This window comes from Oncorhynchus mykiss, chromosome 11 (assembly GCF_057628025.1).
Source record: "Oncorhynchus mykiss isolate SJ-2025 chromosome 11, ASM5762802v1, whole genome shotgun sequence".
NCBI lineage: Eukaryota > Metazoa > Chordata > Actinopteri > Salmoniformes > Salmonidae > Oncorhynchus > Oncorhynchus mykiss.
Window position 1 is genome coordinate 65,700,247 of NC_143032.1, and position 12,612 is coordinate 65,712,858.

Consider the following 12,612-nt stretch of genomic DNA (forward strand, 5'->3'; position numbering starts at 1 on the left):
AGCATCATGGTTTAGGCCTGCTTTTCTTCAGCGGGGACAGGGAAGATGGTTAAAATTGATGGGAAGATGGATGGAGCCAAATACAGGACCATTCTGGAAGAAAACCTGATGGAGTCTGCAAAAGACCTGAGACTGGGACGGAGATTTGTCTTCCAACAAGACAATGATCCAAAACATAAAGCAAAATCTACGATGGAATGGTTCAAAAATAAACATATCCAGGTGTTTGAATGGCCAAGTCAAAGTCCAGACCTGAATCCAATCGAGAATCTGTGGAAAGAACTGAAAACTGCTGTTCACAAATGCTCTCCATCCAACCTCACTGAGCTCGAGCTGTTTTGCAAGGAGGAATGGGAAAAAAGTTCAGTCTCTCAATGTGCAAAACTGATAGAGACATACCCCAAGCGACTTACAGCTGTAATCACAGCAAAAGGTGGCGCCACAAAGTATTAACTTAAGGGGGCTGAATAATTTTGCACGCCCAATTTTTCACTTTTTGATTTGTTAAAAAAGTTTGAAATATCCAATAAATGTTGTTCCACTTCATGATTGTGTCCCACTTGTTGTTGATTCTGTGGCAAAAGGTCGCAAAGTTCAAGGGGGCCGAATACTTTCGCAAGGCACTGTAAATGTAAATTATGTCTGAGTGTTGGAGTGTGTCAATGGCTAGCTGTAAATTAATAAAACAAGAAAATGTTGCCGTCTGGTTTCCTTAATATAAGGAATTTGAAATGTTTTATAGAATTTACTTTTACCTTTGATACTTAGGTTTATTTATAAACAGATACTTTTAACTCAAGTAGTATTTTACAGTGTGACTTTCACTTTTACTTGAGTTATTTTCTATTAAGGTATTTTTACTTTTTTTCAAGCATGTAAATGTTATTTTTCCACCACTGACTGTAATAAAGACAGTTGTCCTCCAGCCTATCTCAAGCTTCCCTCCACTACATCTCTCTAGCTACGCAGCAACTGAAGCCCTGGCATTTCCTGCAGATGAGAGAGTCTGTAATCCCCCCAAACACACACAACCACACACACTCACACACACAAGCACACACACGCACACATACACACAGTGTGATGCGAAGATGCCAAGCTGTGTCCTTATAACTACTACACAGCTCCATCTCCAGGCCATCAGATGCCAAGCCACTGGCCTCCTAACCCAGCCGTGAGTGACAATTAAGTGAGAGAAGTGGTGGGCGACCCTTCCATGCCTTGTCGAGCTTGACCCGAGTCCTTGAGTTCTATGTGTGACAGGGTATTCTCAGTATCAATCTTTTGTTCCCTCACTCTACAGCGTGAGGTGAAGTCACAAGGAGAAAGAAGCAGGGTCTGTCAGTGGGGGTAGAGACTAGAGGGCATCCTCTCTCAGTAACTGAGCAGGGTGCGATGATGGATTGGGAGAGTGTGTTTCAGCCACTGCAGGGGCCTGATGAATGCACCTCTCCTCCACTGAGTGTGATCTAACCGGAGTCCCAGCATGAGATAGCTAGCTCTATTGCCTGGAGCACTACACACCCAGCTAAGAATTCTAGGGAGAGAGAACGTTTCTGTAATGTTACCTGTAATGTTCACTTAATGTATGAGTGTCCAGTTTTCCGTTAGTTATGGGAACATTATATCTACGTTATCGAAAACCTTCGGATAACTTTTTTGCATGTTTTGGTGTTAAAGATAGAACATTCTCTTAATGTCAAACAGAACTTATTTAGAACGTGGTTACAATGTTCTCAGAATATACAACAATAATGTTCTAGATGTGTTTTATGGGAGGTTTCAAGAACATTAATGTGTCCAGTTTTCTGAGGTTAGGATAATATTAGCGAGGTGGGGGGGGTTAATGCAAATGATGCAGTTAGGGGGCATCAAAATGTACTGGGGGAGGGGTGGTCCAAAATATGGGAGGGTTGTCAAACGTATTGTTTTGCTTTGGGGAGGGTTCTGTGGTTTTTTATTGGACACGGGAGGGTAGCGCGTTTTTCACCTGGTTTACATTTGCTCTTCTGCTCATAGTTTCAATGGCTTGACTTACTTTTGATATTTCCCTAATAAAGTTTAGAAACGTTTGTGAAAGTTTGGTCTGGTGTGGCTATTATTAAACTTTAGCTACTGCAGGTCTATGATATGAAAGCAGTGCGCCCCGGTGCTCCAACTGACACTGACAGTTGAATTTGAGGTGAGGAAGAATGTTTCAGCCCTACCAGAGTTACTCCTATAATCTAACAATATAATGCTTATACAAAATATTCTGATAGAATAATTTTTAAAAGTCGGTATCTGTTTAGCAGACGCAGTAGCCATTCGACATAAAGAAATACATGTCGTAGCATGCCACCAGCACATCTCTCTATATCTCTGGGGTTAGGCCTAAACTTCTCTTCCTTTACACTGAGTGTACAAAACATTAAGAACAGCTTTCTAACACCTAATACAAGGTGCCGAAAGCGTTCCACAGGAATGCTGGCCCATGTTGCTTCCAATGCTTCCCAGTTGTTTCAAAATGTCTGGATGTCCTTTGGGTGGTAAACCATTCTTAATACACACGGGAAACTGTTGAGTGTGTAAAGACCCAGCAGCGATGCAGTTCTTGACACAAACCAGTGCGCCTGGCACCTACTACCAGACCCCTTTCAAAGGCACTTAAATCTTTCGTCTTTCCCATTCACGTTCTGAATGGCTCACATTACACAATCCATGTCTCAATTGTCTCAAGGCTTAAAAATCCTTCTTTAACCTGTCTCCTCCCCTTCATCTACACTGAATGAAGTGGATTTAACAGGTTACATCAATAAGGGATCATAGCTTTCACATGGATTCACCTGGTCAGTCTAAATCGTAGAACATTTTGTACACTCAGTGTATTTATACAGTATACAGTACCAGTCAAAAGTTTGGACACCTTCTCGTTCAAGGGTTTTTCTTAATTTTTTACTATTTTCTACATTGTAGAATAATAGTGAAGACATTAAAACTATGAAATAACACATATGGAGGTGTGTTGGGCCATTGTCCTGTTGAAAAACAAATGATAGTCCCAAACCAGTAATCCCAAACCAGATGGGATGATGTATCACTGCAGAATGCTGTGGTAGCCATGCTGGTTAAGTGTGCCTTGAATTCTAAATAAATCATAGACAGTGTCACCAGCAAAGCAGCCCCACACCATCACACCTCCTCCTCCATGCTTCACGGTGGGAATCACATGCGGAGATCATCCATTCACCTACTCTGCGTCTCACAAAGACACGGCGGTTAGAACCAAAAAACTAACATTTGGACTCATCAGACCAAAGGACAGATTTACACTGGTCTAATGGCCATTGCTCATGTTTCTTGGCCCAATCAAGTCTCTTCTTATTATTGGTGTTTTTTAGTAGTGGTTTCTTTGCAGCAATTCAACCATAAAGGATTCACACATTCTCCTCTGATTCACGCATTCTCCTCTGAACAGTTGATGTTGAGATGTGTCTGTTACTTGACCTCTGTGAAGCATTTATTTGGGCTGCAATTTCTGAGGCTGGTAACTCTAATGAACTTGTCCTCTGCAGCAGAGGTAACTCTGGGTCTTTCTTTACTGTAATGGTTATCCTGAGAGCCAGTTTCATCATGGCGGTTGATGGTTTATGTGACTGCACTTGAAGAAACTATCAAAGTTCTTGAAATTTTCCAGATTGACTGACCTTCATGTCTTAAAGTAATGATGGTCTGTCATTTCTCTTTGCCTATTTGAGCTGTTCTTGCCATAATATGGACTTGGTATTTTACCAAATAGGGCTATAATGGATGTAGCTAATTCATGACTAATACAGTGAAATAGGAGCAACAAACCGCAACAGCGTCACCGGCCTGAATCTAATCCACTCTGGAGCAACAGTTAGTTTACAATTAGAGTTTCCACTAGTTGCCACAAAGTCAAAAATGGCTATATCTTAAAAATGTATGAAATCCAAAATATGTTAGGCATAAGGTTAGCAATGAGATTAAGGTTAGGAATAAGTTCAGGGTTAGGTTTTAAATAACATTTTAAGACAAATTGTAGAAATAGGCGGTCAGTATGAGTTGTGCCTGTGTTAACTAGTGACATACTAGAATTAGATTGCCATGAAAAGTATTTGCCCCCTTTCTCATTTTCTCTATTTTTGCATATTTTTGATACTGAATGTTATCAGATCTACAACCAAAACCTAATATTAGATAAAGGGAACCAGAGTTTACAAATAACATAACTTTGTTAATTAAATAAATAAAATAAGTATGTAACACCCATATTCCCCTGTGTGAAAAAGTAATTGCCCCTTACACACGATAACTGATTGTGCCACCTTTAGCTGCAAAGACTGCAACCAAATGCTTCCTGTAGTTGTTGATCAATCTCTAACATCGCTGTGGAGGAATTTTGGCCCACTATTACATGCAGAACTGTTTTAACTCAACAACATTTGTGGGTTTTCAAGCATGAACTGCTCGTTTAAAGTCATGCCACATCTCATTTGTGGCACCGTTGGTATGAGGTTCTTACTGTAGAATGCTATGTTTGGTTTTCTCCAGACATACTGGTACCTATCTTGTCCAGAAAGTTGATTCAAGTTAGCCAAGAAGCACCTGGATGATCATCAAGACTCTTGGAAGAATGTTCTATGGACAAATGAGTCAAAATGATCACTTTTTGGACGACATGGGTCCAATGTTGTGTTATTTGTTCACTCAGGTTCCCTTTATCTAATAATAGGTTTTGGTTGAAGATCTGATAACATTCAGTATAAAAAAATATATGCAAAAGCAGAGAACTTGGAAGGGGGCAAATACTTTCTCACAACACTGTACTACCCTGATGACAGATGGCTTCATTAACAACGGTAATGGGTTATTTGAAAATGTGTATAAAAATATGCCTGGTTCTTAATTCAACTGGTAGGTTAATTACCCAGCCAAGCAGATACAAGTAGTAGTCATTTTGGTTGTGACGTGCATTATCAAAAAGCTTTGTCCTTAATAACAAAATGCAATTTACCACTTGGCTGTCTATTGTGTCACCCTGTCACAGGCCCTACCAGTCAACAACACCTCATAAGATGATGAAGTACATTGGTTATGAGGATTACTTTCTGCAGATGTCTGAGGGATGTCCATTTTGCAGCTGAACATGCAACATAGAGGAGATCAGCAAGGGAACCATCAGCATCACGCTGACATGCCCTCGCTGTGAGCATTCCAATGAGTGTTACAGGGAGGACACTTAAATCAGGTTGGTGGCATTTCACCTGGTCAAAGGTCAAAACAGTTTTGTCCCAATTTACCTTCATAACCTAGCATGGTGGAACCAGCATGATCGCTGCGTTAAACATTCTTTCACTTCAGGTATTATCATATCTGAAGTGAAATAGAAAGGTGAATGCAGCAATCAGGTTGGTTCCACCATGCTAATCAAAACCACCACTGGTAATGTAATGTGTGTGTGTGTGTGTGTGACCGACCAGTATCTTTGAGTGGCCAGTCACTGTTCTACGCTGCCATGCCCATCAATGGCACGCATGCAAAGACCTTACCTCCAGCCTCACCTCTTGCTTACTCACCAACGATTGTCAAAAGTGAGACCAGAATTAGGTAGGTTTAGTCTAACCTGATCAAATTTCAACATAGTATATGTTTGTTTGTCAGATATCACCTACCCAAACTGCAATTGGTAATAGAACAGTGACTGTATGTGTTCACAAATGCATCTATGGAGTCAGCACTGGAGACTTGCAAGATGATGTGATGTCGAGACTGGCAGACGGGCTTGATACTGGCGTCTCTAAATGGAGTGAGGCCTGGCACTCGGCATTAAAATTTTATGGTATCAGTCAATATGGGGAGGGATAAATCCTGTGTGTTCTGCACCAGGATCAGGGAGCTTCTGTAATACACAGAACACCACACAGGAAGATATGACCACTGTCATGTTTGACAAGGTAGCTCCATTACCACCAGACAAAATGCCAATAGGCACAGTATCTGTATCGCTTGGGAATGACAATGAAAGTTTTAAAGGTACACATTGTTATATTAGCAGAACACTGCTTCTATGGTATTATGTAAATAGTTTTTTATTCTACATAGACCTGTTGCTGCATTTCAAACTTATCAAAACACTTAGTTTAGAATATCTACATAAATTCAGCAATTGCATTCTCATATTACTCTGTAGGCTACTGACCTATTCAAAGCTTCCTCTGGCATCTCACCATACATCTGCCTGTAGTTATTGAACTTAACCTGCAGGAGGTTTATTGAGTGGGGGGTAACAGCTATGGGCAGTGGGTGTGCCTTGGTGGTGGAAAGGACACACCCACATCAAGCCACATCCCCAAGCCAACTCAAGTTTGGCTTCTGTCATGGTTGCCAGCATTTCTTGAGGAACAAGCAAAAAAGAGGCCAAATCAGTGGGTGCAGTTCCCATTTAAGTTCTGAGAACATGGTAACGTTCTGGGTAAGTTCTGTTGAGATTAAGGGAATGGTCTCTTGTAAACATTCCTTGCACATCACGGGAACATTCCTATGGAAATGTTAGTTATTGACCTAATGAGACTCTTAAGGGAACGTTCTCTAAAGTTGTGGAAATGTTTGTTGTTAGCTGGGCAGCCAGGCAGACGGGCATGGAGGCAGGCAGACATGCAGGCAGAGAGGCAGACATGCAGGTAGACAGATGGCCTATCCTTTACACAGACAGACAGGCATGCACGTGTTGCTTGGCTGGCTGGTGAAAACAGATAACCCTTCCCCAGTCCATTTGTTAGCAGGTTTGTGTGTGAGACTGTGAGTCTCTTAATGGGGAGATATTTCAGTGTCACCATGGAGTTGGGTGGGTATCGGTGGGGGCTCTCAGCAGTACTGATCAGGCCCAGTCCTCCAGGGTCTTCCAGGGCCTGTAATCTGGCACATTTTATAGGTGTCTTTTAATTAGCGCCTGATGAAGATTTAGAAAAAATGGCTCTGCTGATCAATTGAGCACATAATGAGATAATGCCCTTATAAAGATAGCTAGGCTGTGTGGGGGAAGCGAAAGGATGAAGTGTGAAAATATAAATTGGCCAGGAAGTGTTGCACTGTCTGTACCCAATAACTTCTTTGTATGTATATTGCTGTATGATAGGAATCTCAACAAAGTGTGTCTGTCACATTGTAAGGGTTGGTGAGTGTGTGTATATACTGCCCTCTGCTGTCTTTACTCTCACAATCTCCTTCACACATTAACTCATACGTGTACTGTGTGTAAAGATGTGCACTTGTGCAAGAGTGTGCATACACAAACATGTATGCATTCATGCATGTACATAATTTGATTAAAATCAAATCGTATTTGTCACATGCTTGGTAAACAACGGGTGTAGACTACCAGTGAAATGCTGACTTACAAGCCCTTCCCAACAATGCAGAGAGAAAGTAAATAGAGAAATAATAGAAAAGTAAAACACGTAATTAATAAAAGTACTAAGTCGATGTGGAGGGATACAAGGTAATTGAGGTAGATATGTACATATAACTAGGAATAAAGTGACAGATAAGGGGGCCAGCCAACGAGAGCGTACAGGTCGCAGTGGTGGGTAATATATGGGGCTTTGGTGACAAAATGGATGGCACTGTGATTGACAGCATCCAATTTATTGAGTAGGGTATTGGAGGCTATTTTGTAAATGACATCGCCGAAGTTGAGGATTGGTAGGATGGTCAGTTTTACAAGGGCATGTTTGGCAGCATGAGTGAAGGATGCTTTGTTGCGAAATAGGAAGCCAATTGGATTGGAGATGTTTGATGTGAGTCTGGAAGGAGAGTTTAGAGTCTAACCAGACACCTAGATATTTGTAGTTGTCCACATATTCTAAGTCAGAGCCGTCCAGAGTAGTGATGTTGGACAGGCGGGCAGGTGCAGGCAGCGATCTGTTGAAGAGCATGCATTTAGTTTACTTGTATTTAAGAGCAATTGGAGGCCACGGAAGGAGAGTTGTATGGCATTGAAGCTTGCCTGGAGGATTGTTAACACAGTGTCCAAAGAAGGGCCAGAAGTATACAGAATGGTGTCGTCTCCATCAGTGAAGTAGTTAGTGAACCAGGCGAGGCAATACTTTGAGAAACCAAGGCTGTCGAGTCTGCCGATGAGGATGTGGTGATTGACAGAGTCGAAAGCCTTGGCCAGGTCAATGAATACGGCTGCACAGTATTGTTTCTTATCGATGGTGGATAAGATATCGTTTAGGACCTTGAGCGTGACTGAGGTGCACCCATGACCAGCTCTGAAACCAGATTGCATAGCGGAGAAGGTATGGTAGGATTCGAAATGGTCGGTAATCTGTTTGTTGACTTGGCTTTCAAAGACCTTAGAGGGGCAGGGTAGGATAGATATAGGTCTGTAGCAGTTTGGGTCAAGAGTGTCCCCCCCTTTGAAGAGGGGGATGACCACAGCTGCTTTCCAATCTTTGGGAATCTCAGACGACACGAAAGAGAGGTTGAACAGGCTAGTAGTAGGAGTGGCAACAATTTCGGGAGATCATTTTTAGAAAGGGTCCAGATTGTCTTGCCCGGCTGATTTGTAGGGGTCCAGACTTTGCAGCTCTTTCAGAACATCAGCTGACTGGATTTGGGAGAAGGAGAAATGGGGAAGGCTTGGGCGAGTTGCTGTGGGGGGTGCAGTGCTGTTGACCGGGGTAGGGGTAGCCAGGTGGAAAGCATGGCCAGCCGTAGAAAAATGCTTATTGAAATTCTTAATTATAGTGGATTTATTGGTGGTGACAGTGTTTCCCATCTTCAGTGCAGTGGGCAGCTGGGAGGAGGTGTTCATATTCTCCATGGACTTTACAGTGTCCCAGAACCTTTTTGAGTTTGTGTTGCAGGAAGCAAATTTCTGATTGAAAAAACTAGCCTGGGCTTTTCTAACTGCCTGTGTATATTGGTTTCTAGCTTCCCTGGAAAGTTGCATATTATGGGGGCTGTTCGAAGCTAATGCAGAACGCCATAGGATGTTTTTGTGTTGGTTAAGGGCAGTCAGGTCTGGAGAGAACCAAGGGCTATATCTGTTCCTGGTTCTAAATTTCTTGAATGGGGCATGCTTATTTAAGCTGGTGAGGAAGACTTTTTTATATATATATCCAGGCATCAGACACAGTTAGAACATCCAGGGTGGCAGTGTGCTAAAGCAGTGAATAGAACAAACCTAGGGAGGAGGCTTCTAATGTTAACATGCATGAAACCAAGGCTATTACGGTTACAGAAGTCCTCAAAAGAGAGCGCCTGGGGAATAGGAGTGGAGCTAGGCACTGCAGGGCCTGGATTCACCTCTACATCACCGGAGGAACAGAGGAGGAGTAGGATAAGGGTACGGTTAAAAGCTATGAGAATTGGTTGTCTAGAACGTCTGGAAAAGAGAGTAAAAGGGGGGCGATAAAATAGCTTCAAGGTATAATGTACAGACAAAGGTATGGTAGGATGTGAATACAGTGGAGGTAAACCTAGGTATTGAGTGATGATGAGAGAGATATTTTCTCTAGAGACATAATTGAAACTAGGTGATGTCATCGCATGTATGGGTGGTGGAACTGAAAGATTAGATAAGGTATAGTGAGCAGGGCTAGAGGCTCTACAGTGAAATAAGCCAATAAACACTAACCAGAACAGCAATGGACAAGGCATATTGACATTAAGGAGAGGCACGCTTAGTCGAGTGATCATAAGGGTCCAGTGAGTAGTGAGGTTGGTTGGGGTCACGGTGATTCAGACAGCTAGCTGGGCCATCGGTAGCAAGCTAGCATGGGATTGAGGTCTGTTTTTAGCCACCTCGTGCGTTTCACACACTGATGTCAGACATGCACCTACCCTGTGCTCTGTTGCTCATGACTGGGATGAATGCAGGAGCAGAACAAGATGACTGACATAAGGGCATGTACGTGATAGGCCTATCTGGCTTATATGATTATGATGGTCATAATGCTTCCTGACAGTGTCATAAAGTGTATTTTCTTCAAGTTATTGAAAATATGATGAAAAATACATGACTGTAAAAAATGTATTCACAACAAATACAAAGGATTTAAGAGAAACTTTCAAACTAAGGAAACTTCTTGGTAGGAGAAAAGGTCATTTGAATAAATGTGGGTTTTGACGCTCTTATGTACATGTCATAAATAGCCATAAAATAACACAATATATATCACAACAGGTGTAAATCTATTGGTCATGACAGTGTTATAACCATGCTATTACACGTTATATAACACTGGGTGTCAAGTAAAGTGGATATTGTCAGTACAATAATGCAGATGTACTGTGTGAGCTTACAAATGGAGTGTGATGTACCTCATTAACCACTTGAGGGCAGTGTGTTATCACAAGGAATTTGTCAACTTCATTATCAGCGTTCCTTTAAGACAATAATTCACATTACCTAATTAAACCATAACACTACTCTGGGCTGAATGTGAAATATCCACAAATAGTTAACAGGTTTGAAGTGACAAGTGTTATGCAATAATATGTATCTATATTGTAATTGCAATGTACAGTAGACCTAGCATATTTACCATGTAAAACCAAGTTTAAGGGTCACTTGGAATAGCCTAAATTGACCAAGAATAGATGTGTTGTTTCCTCAACTTCAGTTGTGTGTGTGTGTGTTAAAAATGATCATAATACTTAAAGTATAGTATTACAAAGTATTTAAAAAAACTGAGAATAAACATTTCACTTCCGAGAATATGCTGCCAGCAAGCATATGAACATAGCTAATGACACATTTGATCTATGAAGGATTGATGTTCCACATGCTGCTATTATAGATATGGTCTTGATTCATGATATAATCAGTTCACTGACTCCATAAACATTTATGGTTTTGTCTCTTTGATAGTTTGCAGTTGAAAAAAGACAAGGTTATGGGAGTATTTCTTTGGATCTCAGTTAGCTTTGGTAGATTGCTTTGGAAGGATCTACTCAACCTTCCACTTCTTCACGGCTTGGAGAATCAATGTTTTATCCACTGTTGTCTACACGGCTGCATGCCAGTACGCTACTGCCTGAATAACAGATGTGGAATTTGAATATTATTGACACAGCAATCTGAATGAGTTGAGTTAAAATATGAGTATTTTGGTGATGCATTATATTCATTATGTTACATTTTGAATTGCTGTTTAACACACTGAAATCGGTGTTATTTCACAATTGATTTACAGTATCAAGTTGCAAGGTGTTTCATTTTACATTTGGAGCACATTAGTAAGGGATCACTTTCTATACAAACATTTAGCCTGGGCACTAGTCGGGATGTTACAGACAGTATTACTCAGCCTATGCCAGTTACAGTACTGTATGTAGATATCCAAGCCCCAAATATCTTACTTTTATAGCCGACTTAACCTTTCTTTTAAGGAATTAAATTCCCTCCTGTGCACTTGTTGGATTTGAGCTGCTTTCCTTCCATAAAGCCCATATGCTCCAAAATGAAATCGCAGCCCAAAAGTTTAAACCCCTTAGTCTCTGGTAAGGAACAGCTTCAAAGGGCCATCTGGTACACAACCCAGCCAGGGAGAGGATTATCCTCCTTGATATCCTGAATTAGAGCAACTTTAGTTATATTACCACAATACTACAGAGGACAGATTTTGACACTGTGTGAGGTGAGCCAGAGCCTACATCTTGGCCACAACATGCATAGGGACTGGTTTGGAAATACTGCAGTGTAGCCATGCATATCCAGTAACTTGCAGGTGCAGAGTATAAAAAGTAAAAAGATGAGAGAAAGATAGCTAGATACTATACCTTCACACTGTTTATTGCTCCCGCAGTTTTAATGTCCAAAGTTTCGACCCGAAGGTCTTTGTTACAGCGAGATGTTAACCGACATGGCCCCCTATTCCGCCATATAGTGTACTACTTTTGACGAGCACCCTATGGGCCCCGGTCAAAACGAGTGCAGTATACAGATGTAGGATCTTAATTTGATCACTACTGTTTCTGAGAATCTTGTTGAACAGCAGGAAATGCAAACGTGTAGTGTATTCAATGTTCAAAAAGGCTTCTAGTGAGTAATTTCCCATGTCTGACTGGATTTGCCCTACCGAAAAATCAACCCCTACAAATAATGTCCATTAACTATAATCCATATAATAACTCACATTTCCTGTTGCTGCAGGATTATTGTCCTCCTGTAGCAAATGGTCTCAAACTAAGATCCTTCATCTGTAGGGAATAGGGTGCTATTTGGGACGCAACCAGAGAGATGACTTCCTGGTAGTAAATGCCACTCTACAGCACCTGTGTGATCTGCGTGCCATTTTGTTTTATATGCATGTATATGTATTAATGCATTTTATTTTTAAATGGGGGCAGGCGATCGAAGTGAGGAGGATTATTTAAGATACTGTTTGAAGAGGTAGGGTTTCAGACGTTTAAGGAAGATGGGCAGGGACTCTGCTGTCCTAGCTTCAGGGGGAAGCTGGTTCCCACCATTGGGGTTCCAGGACAGAGAAGAGCTTGGACTGTGCTGAGCAGGAGCTGACCTCATGTAGGGGTGGGAGGGCCAAGAGACTTGAGGTGGCAGAACGGAGTGCTCAGGTTGGGGTGTAGAGTTTGAGCATA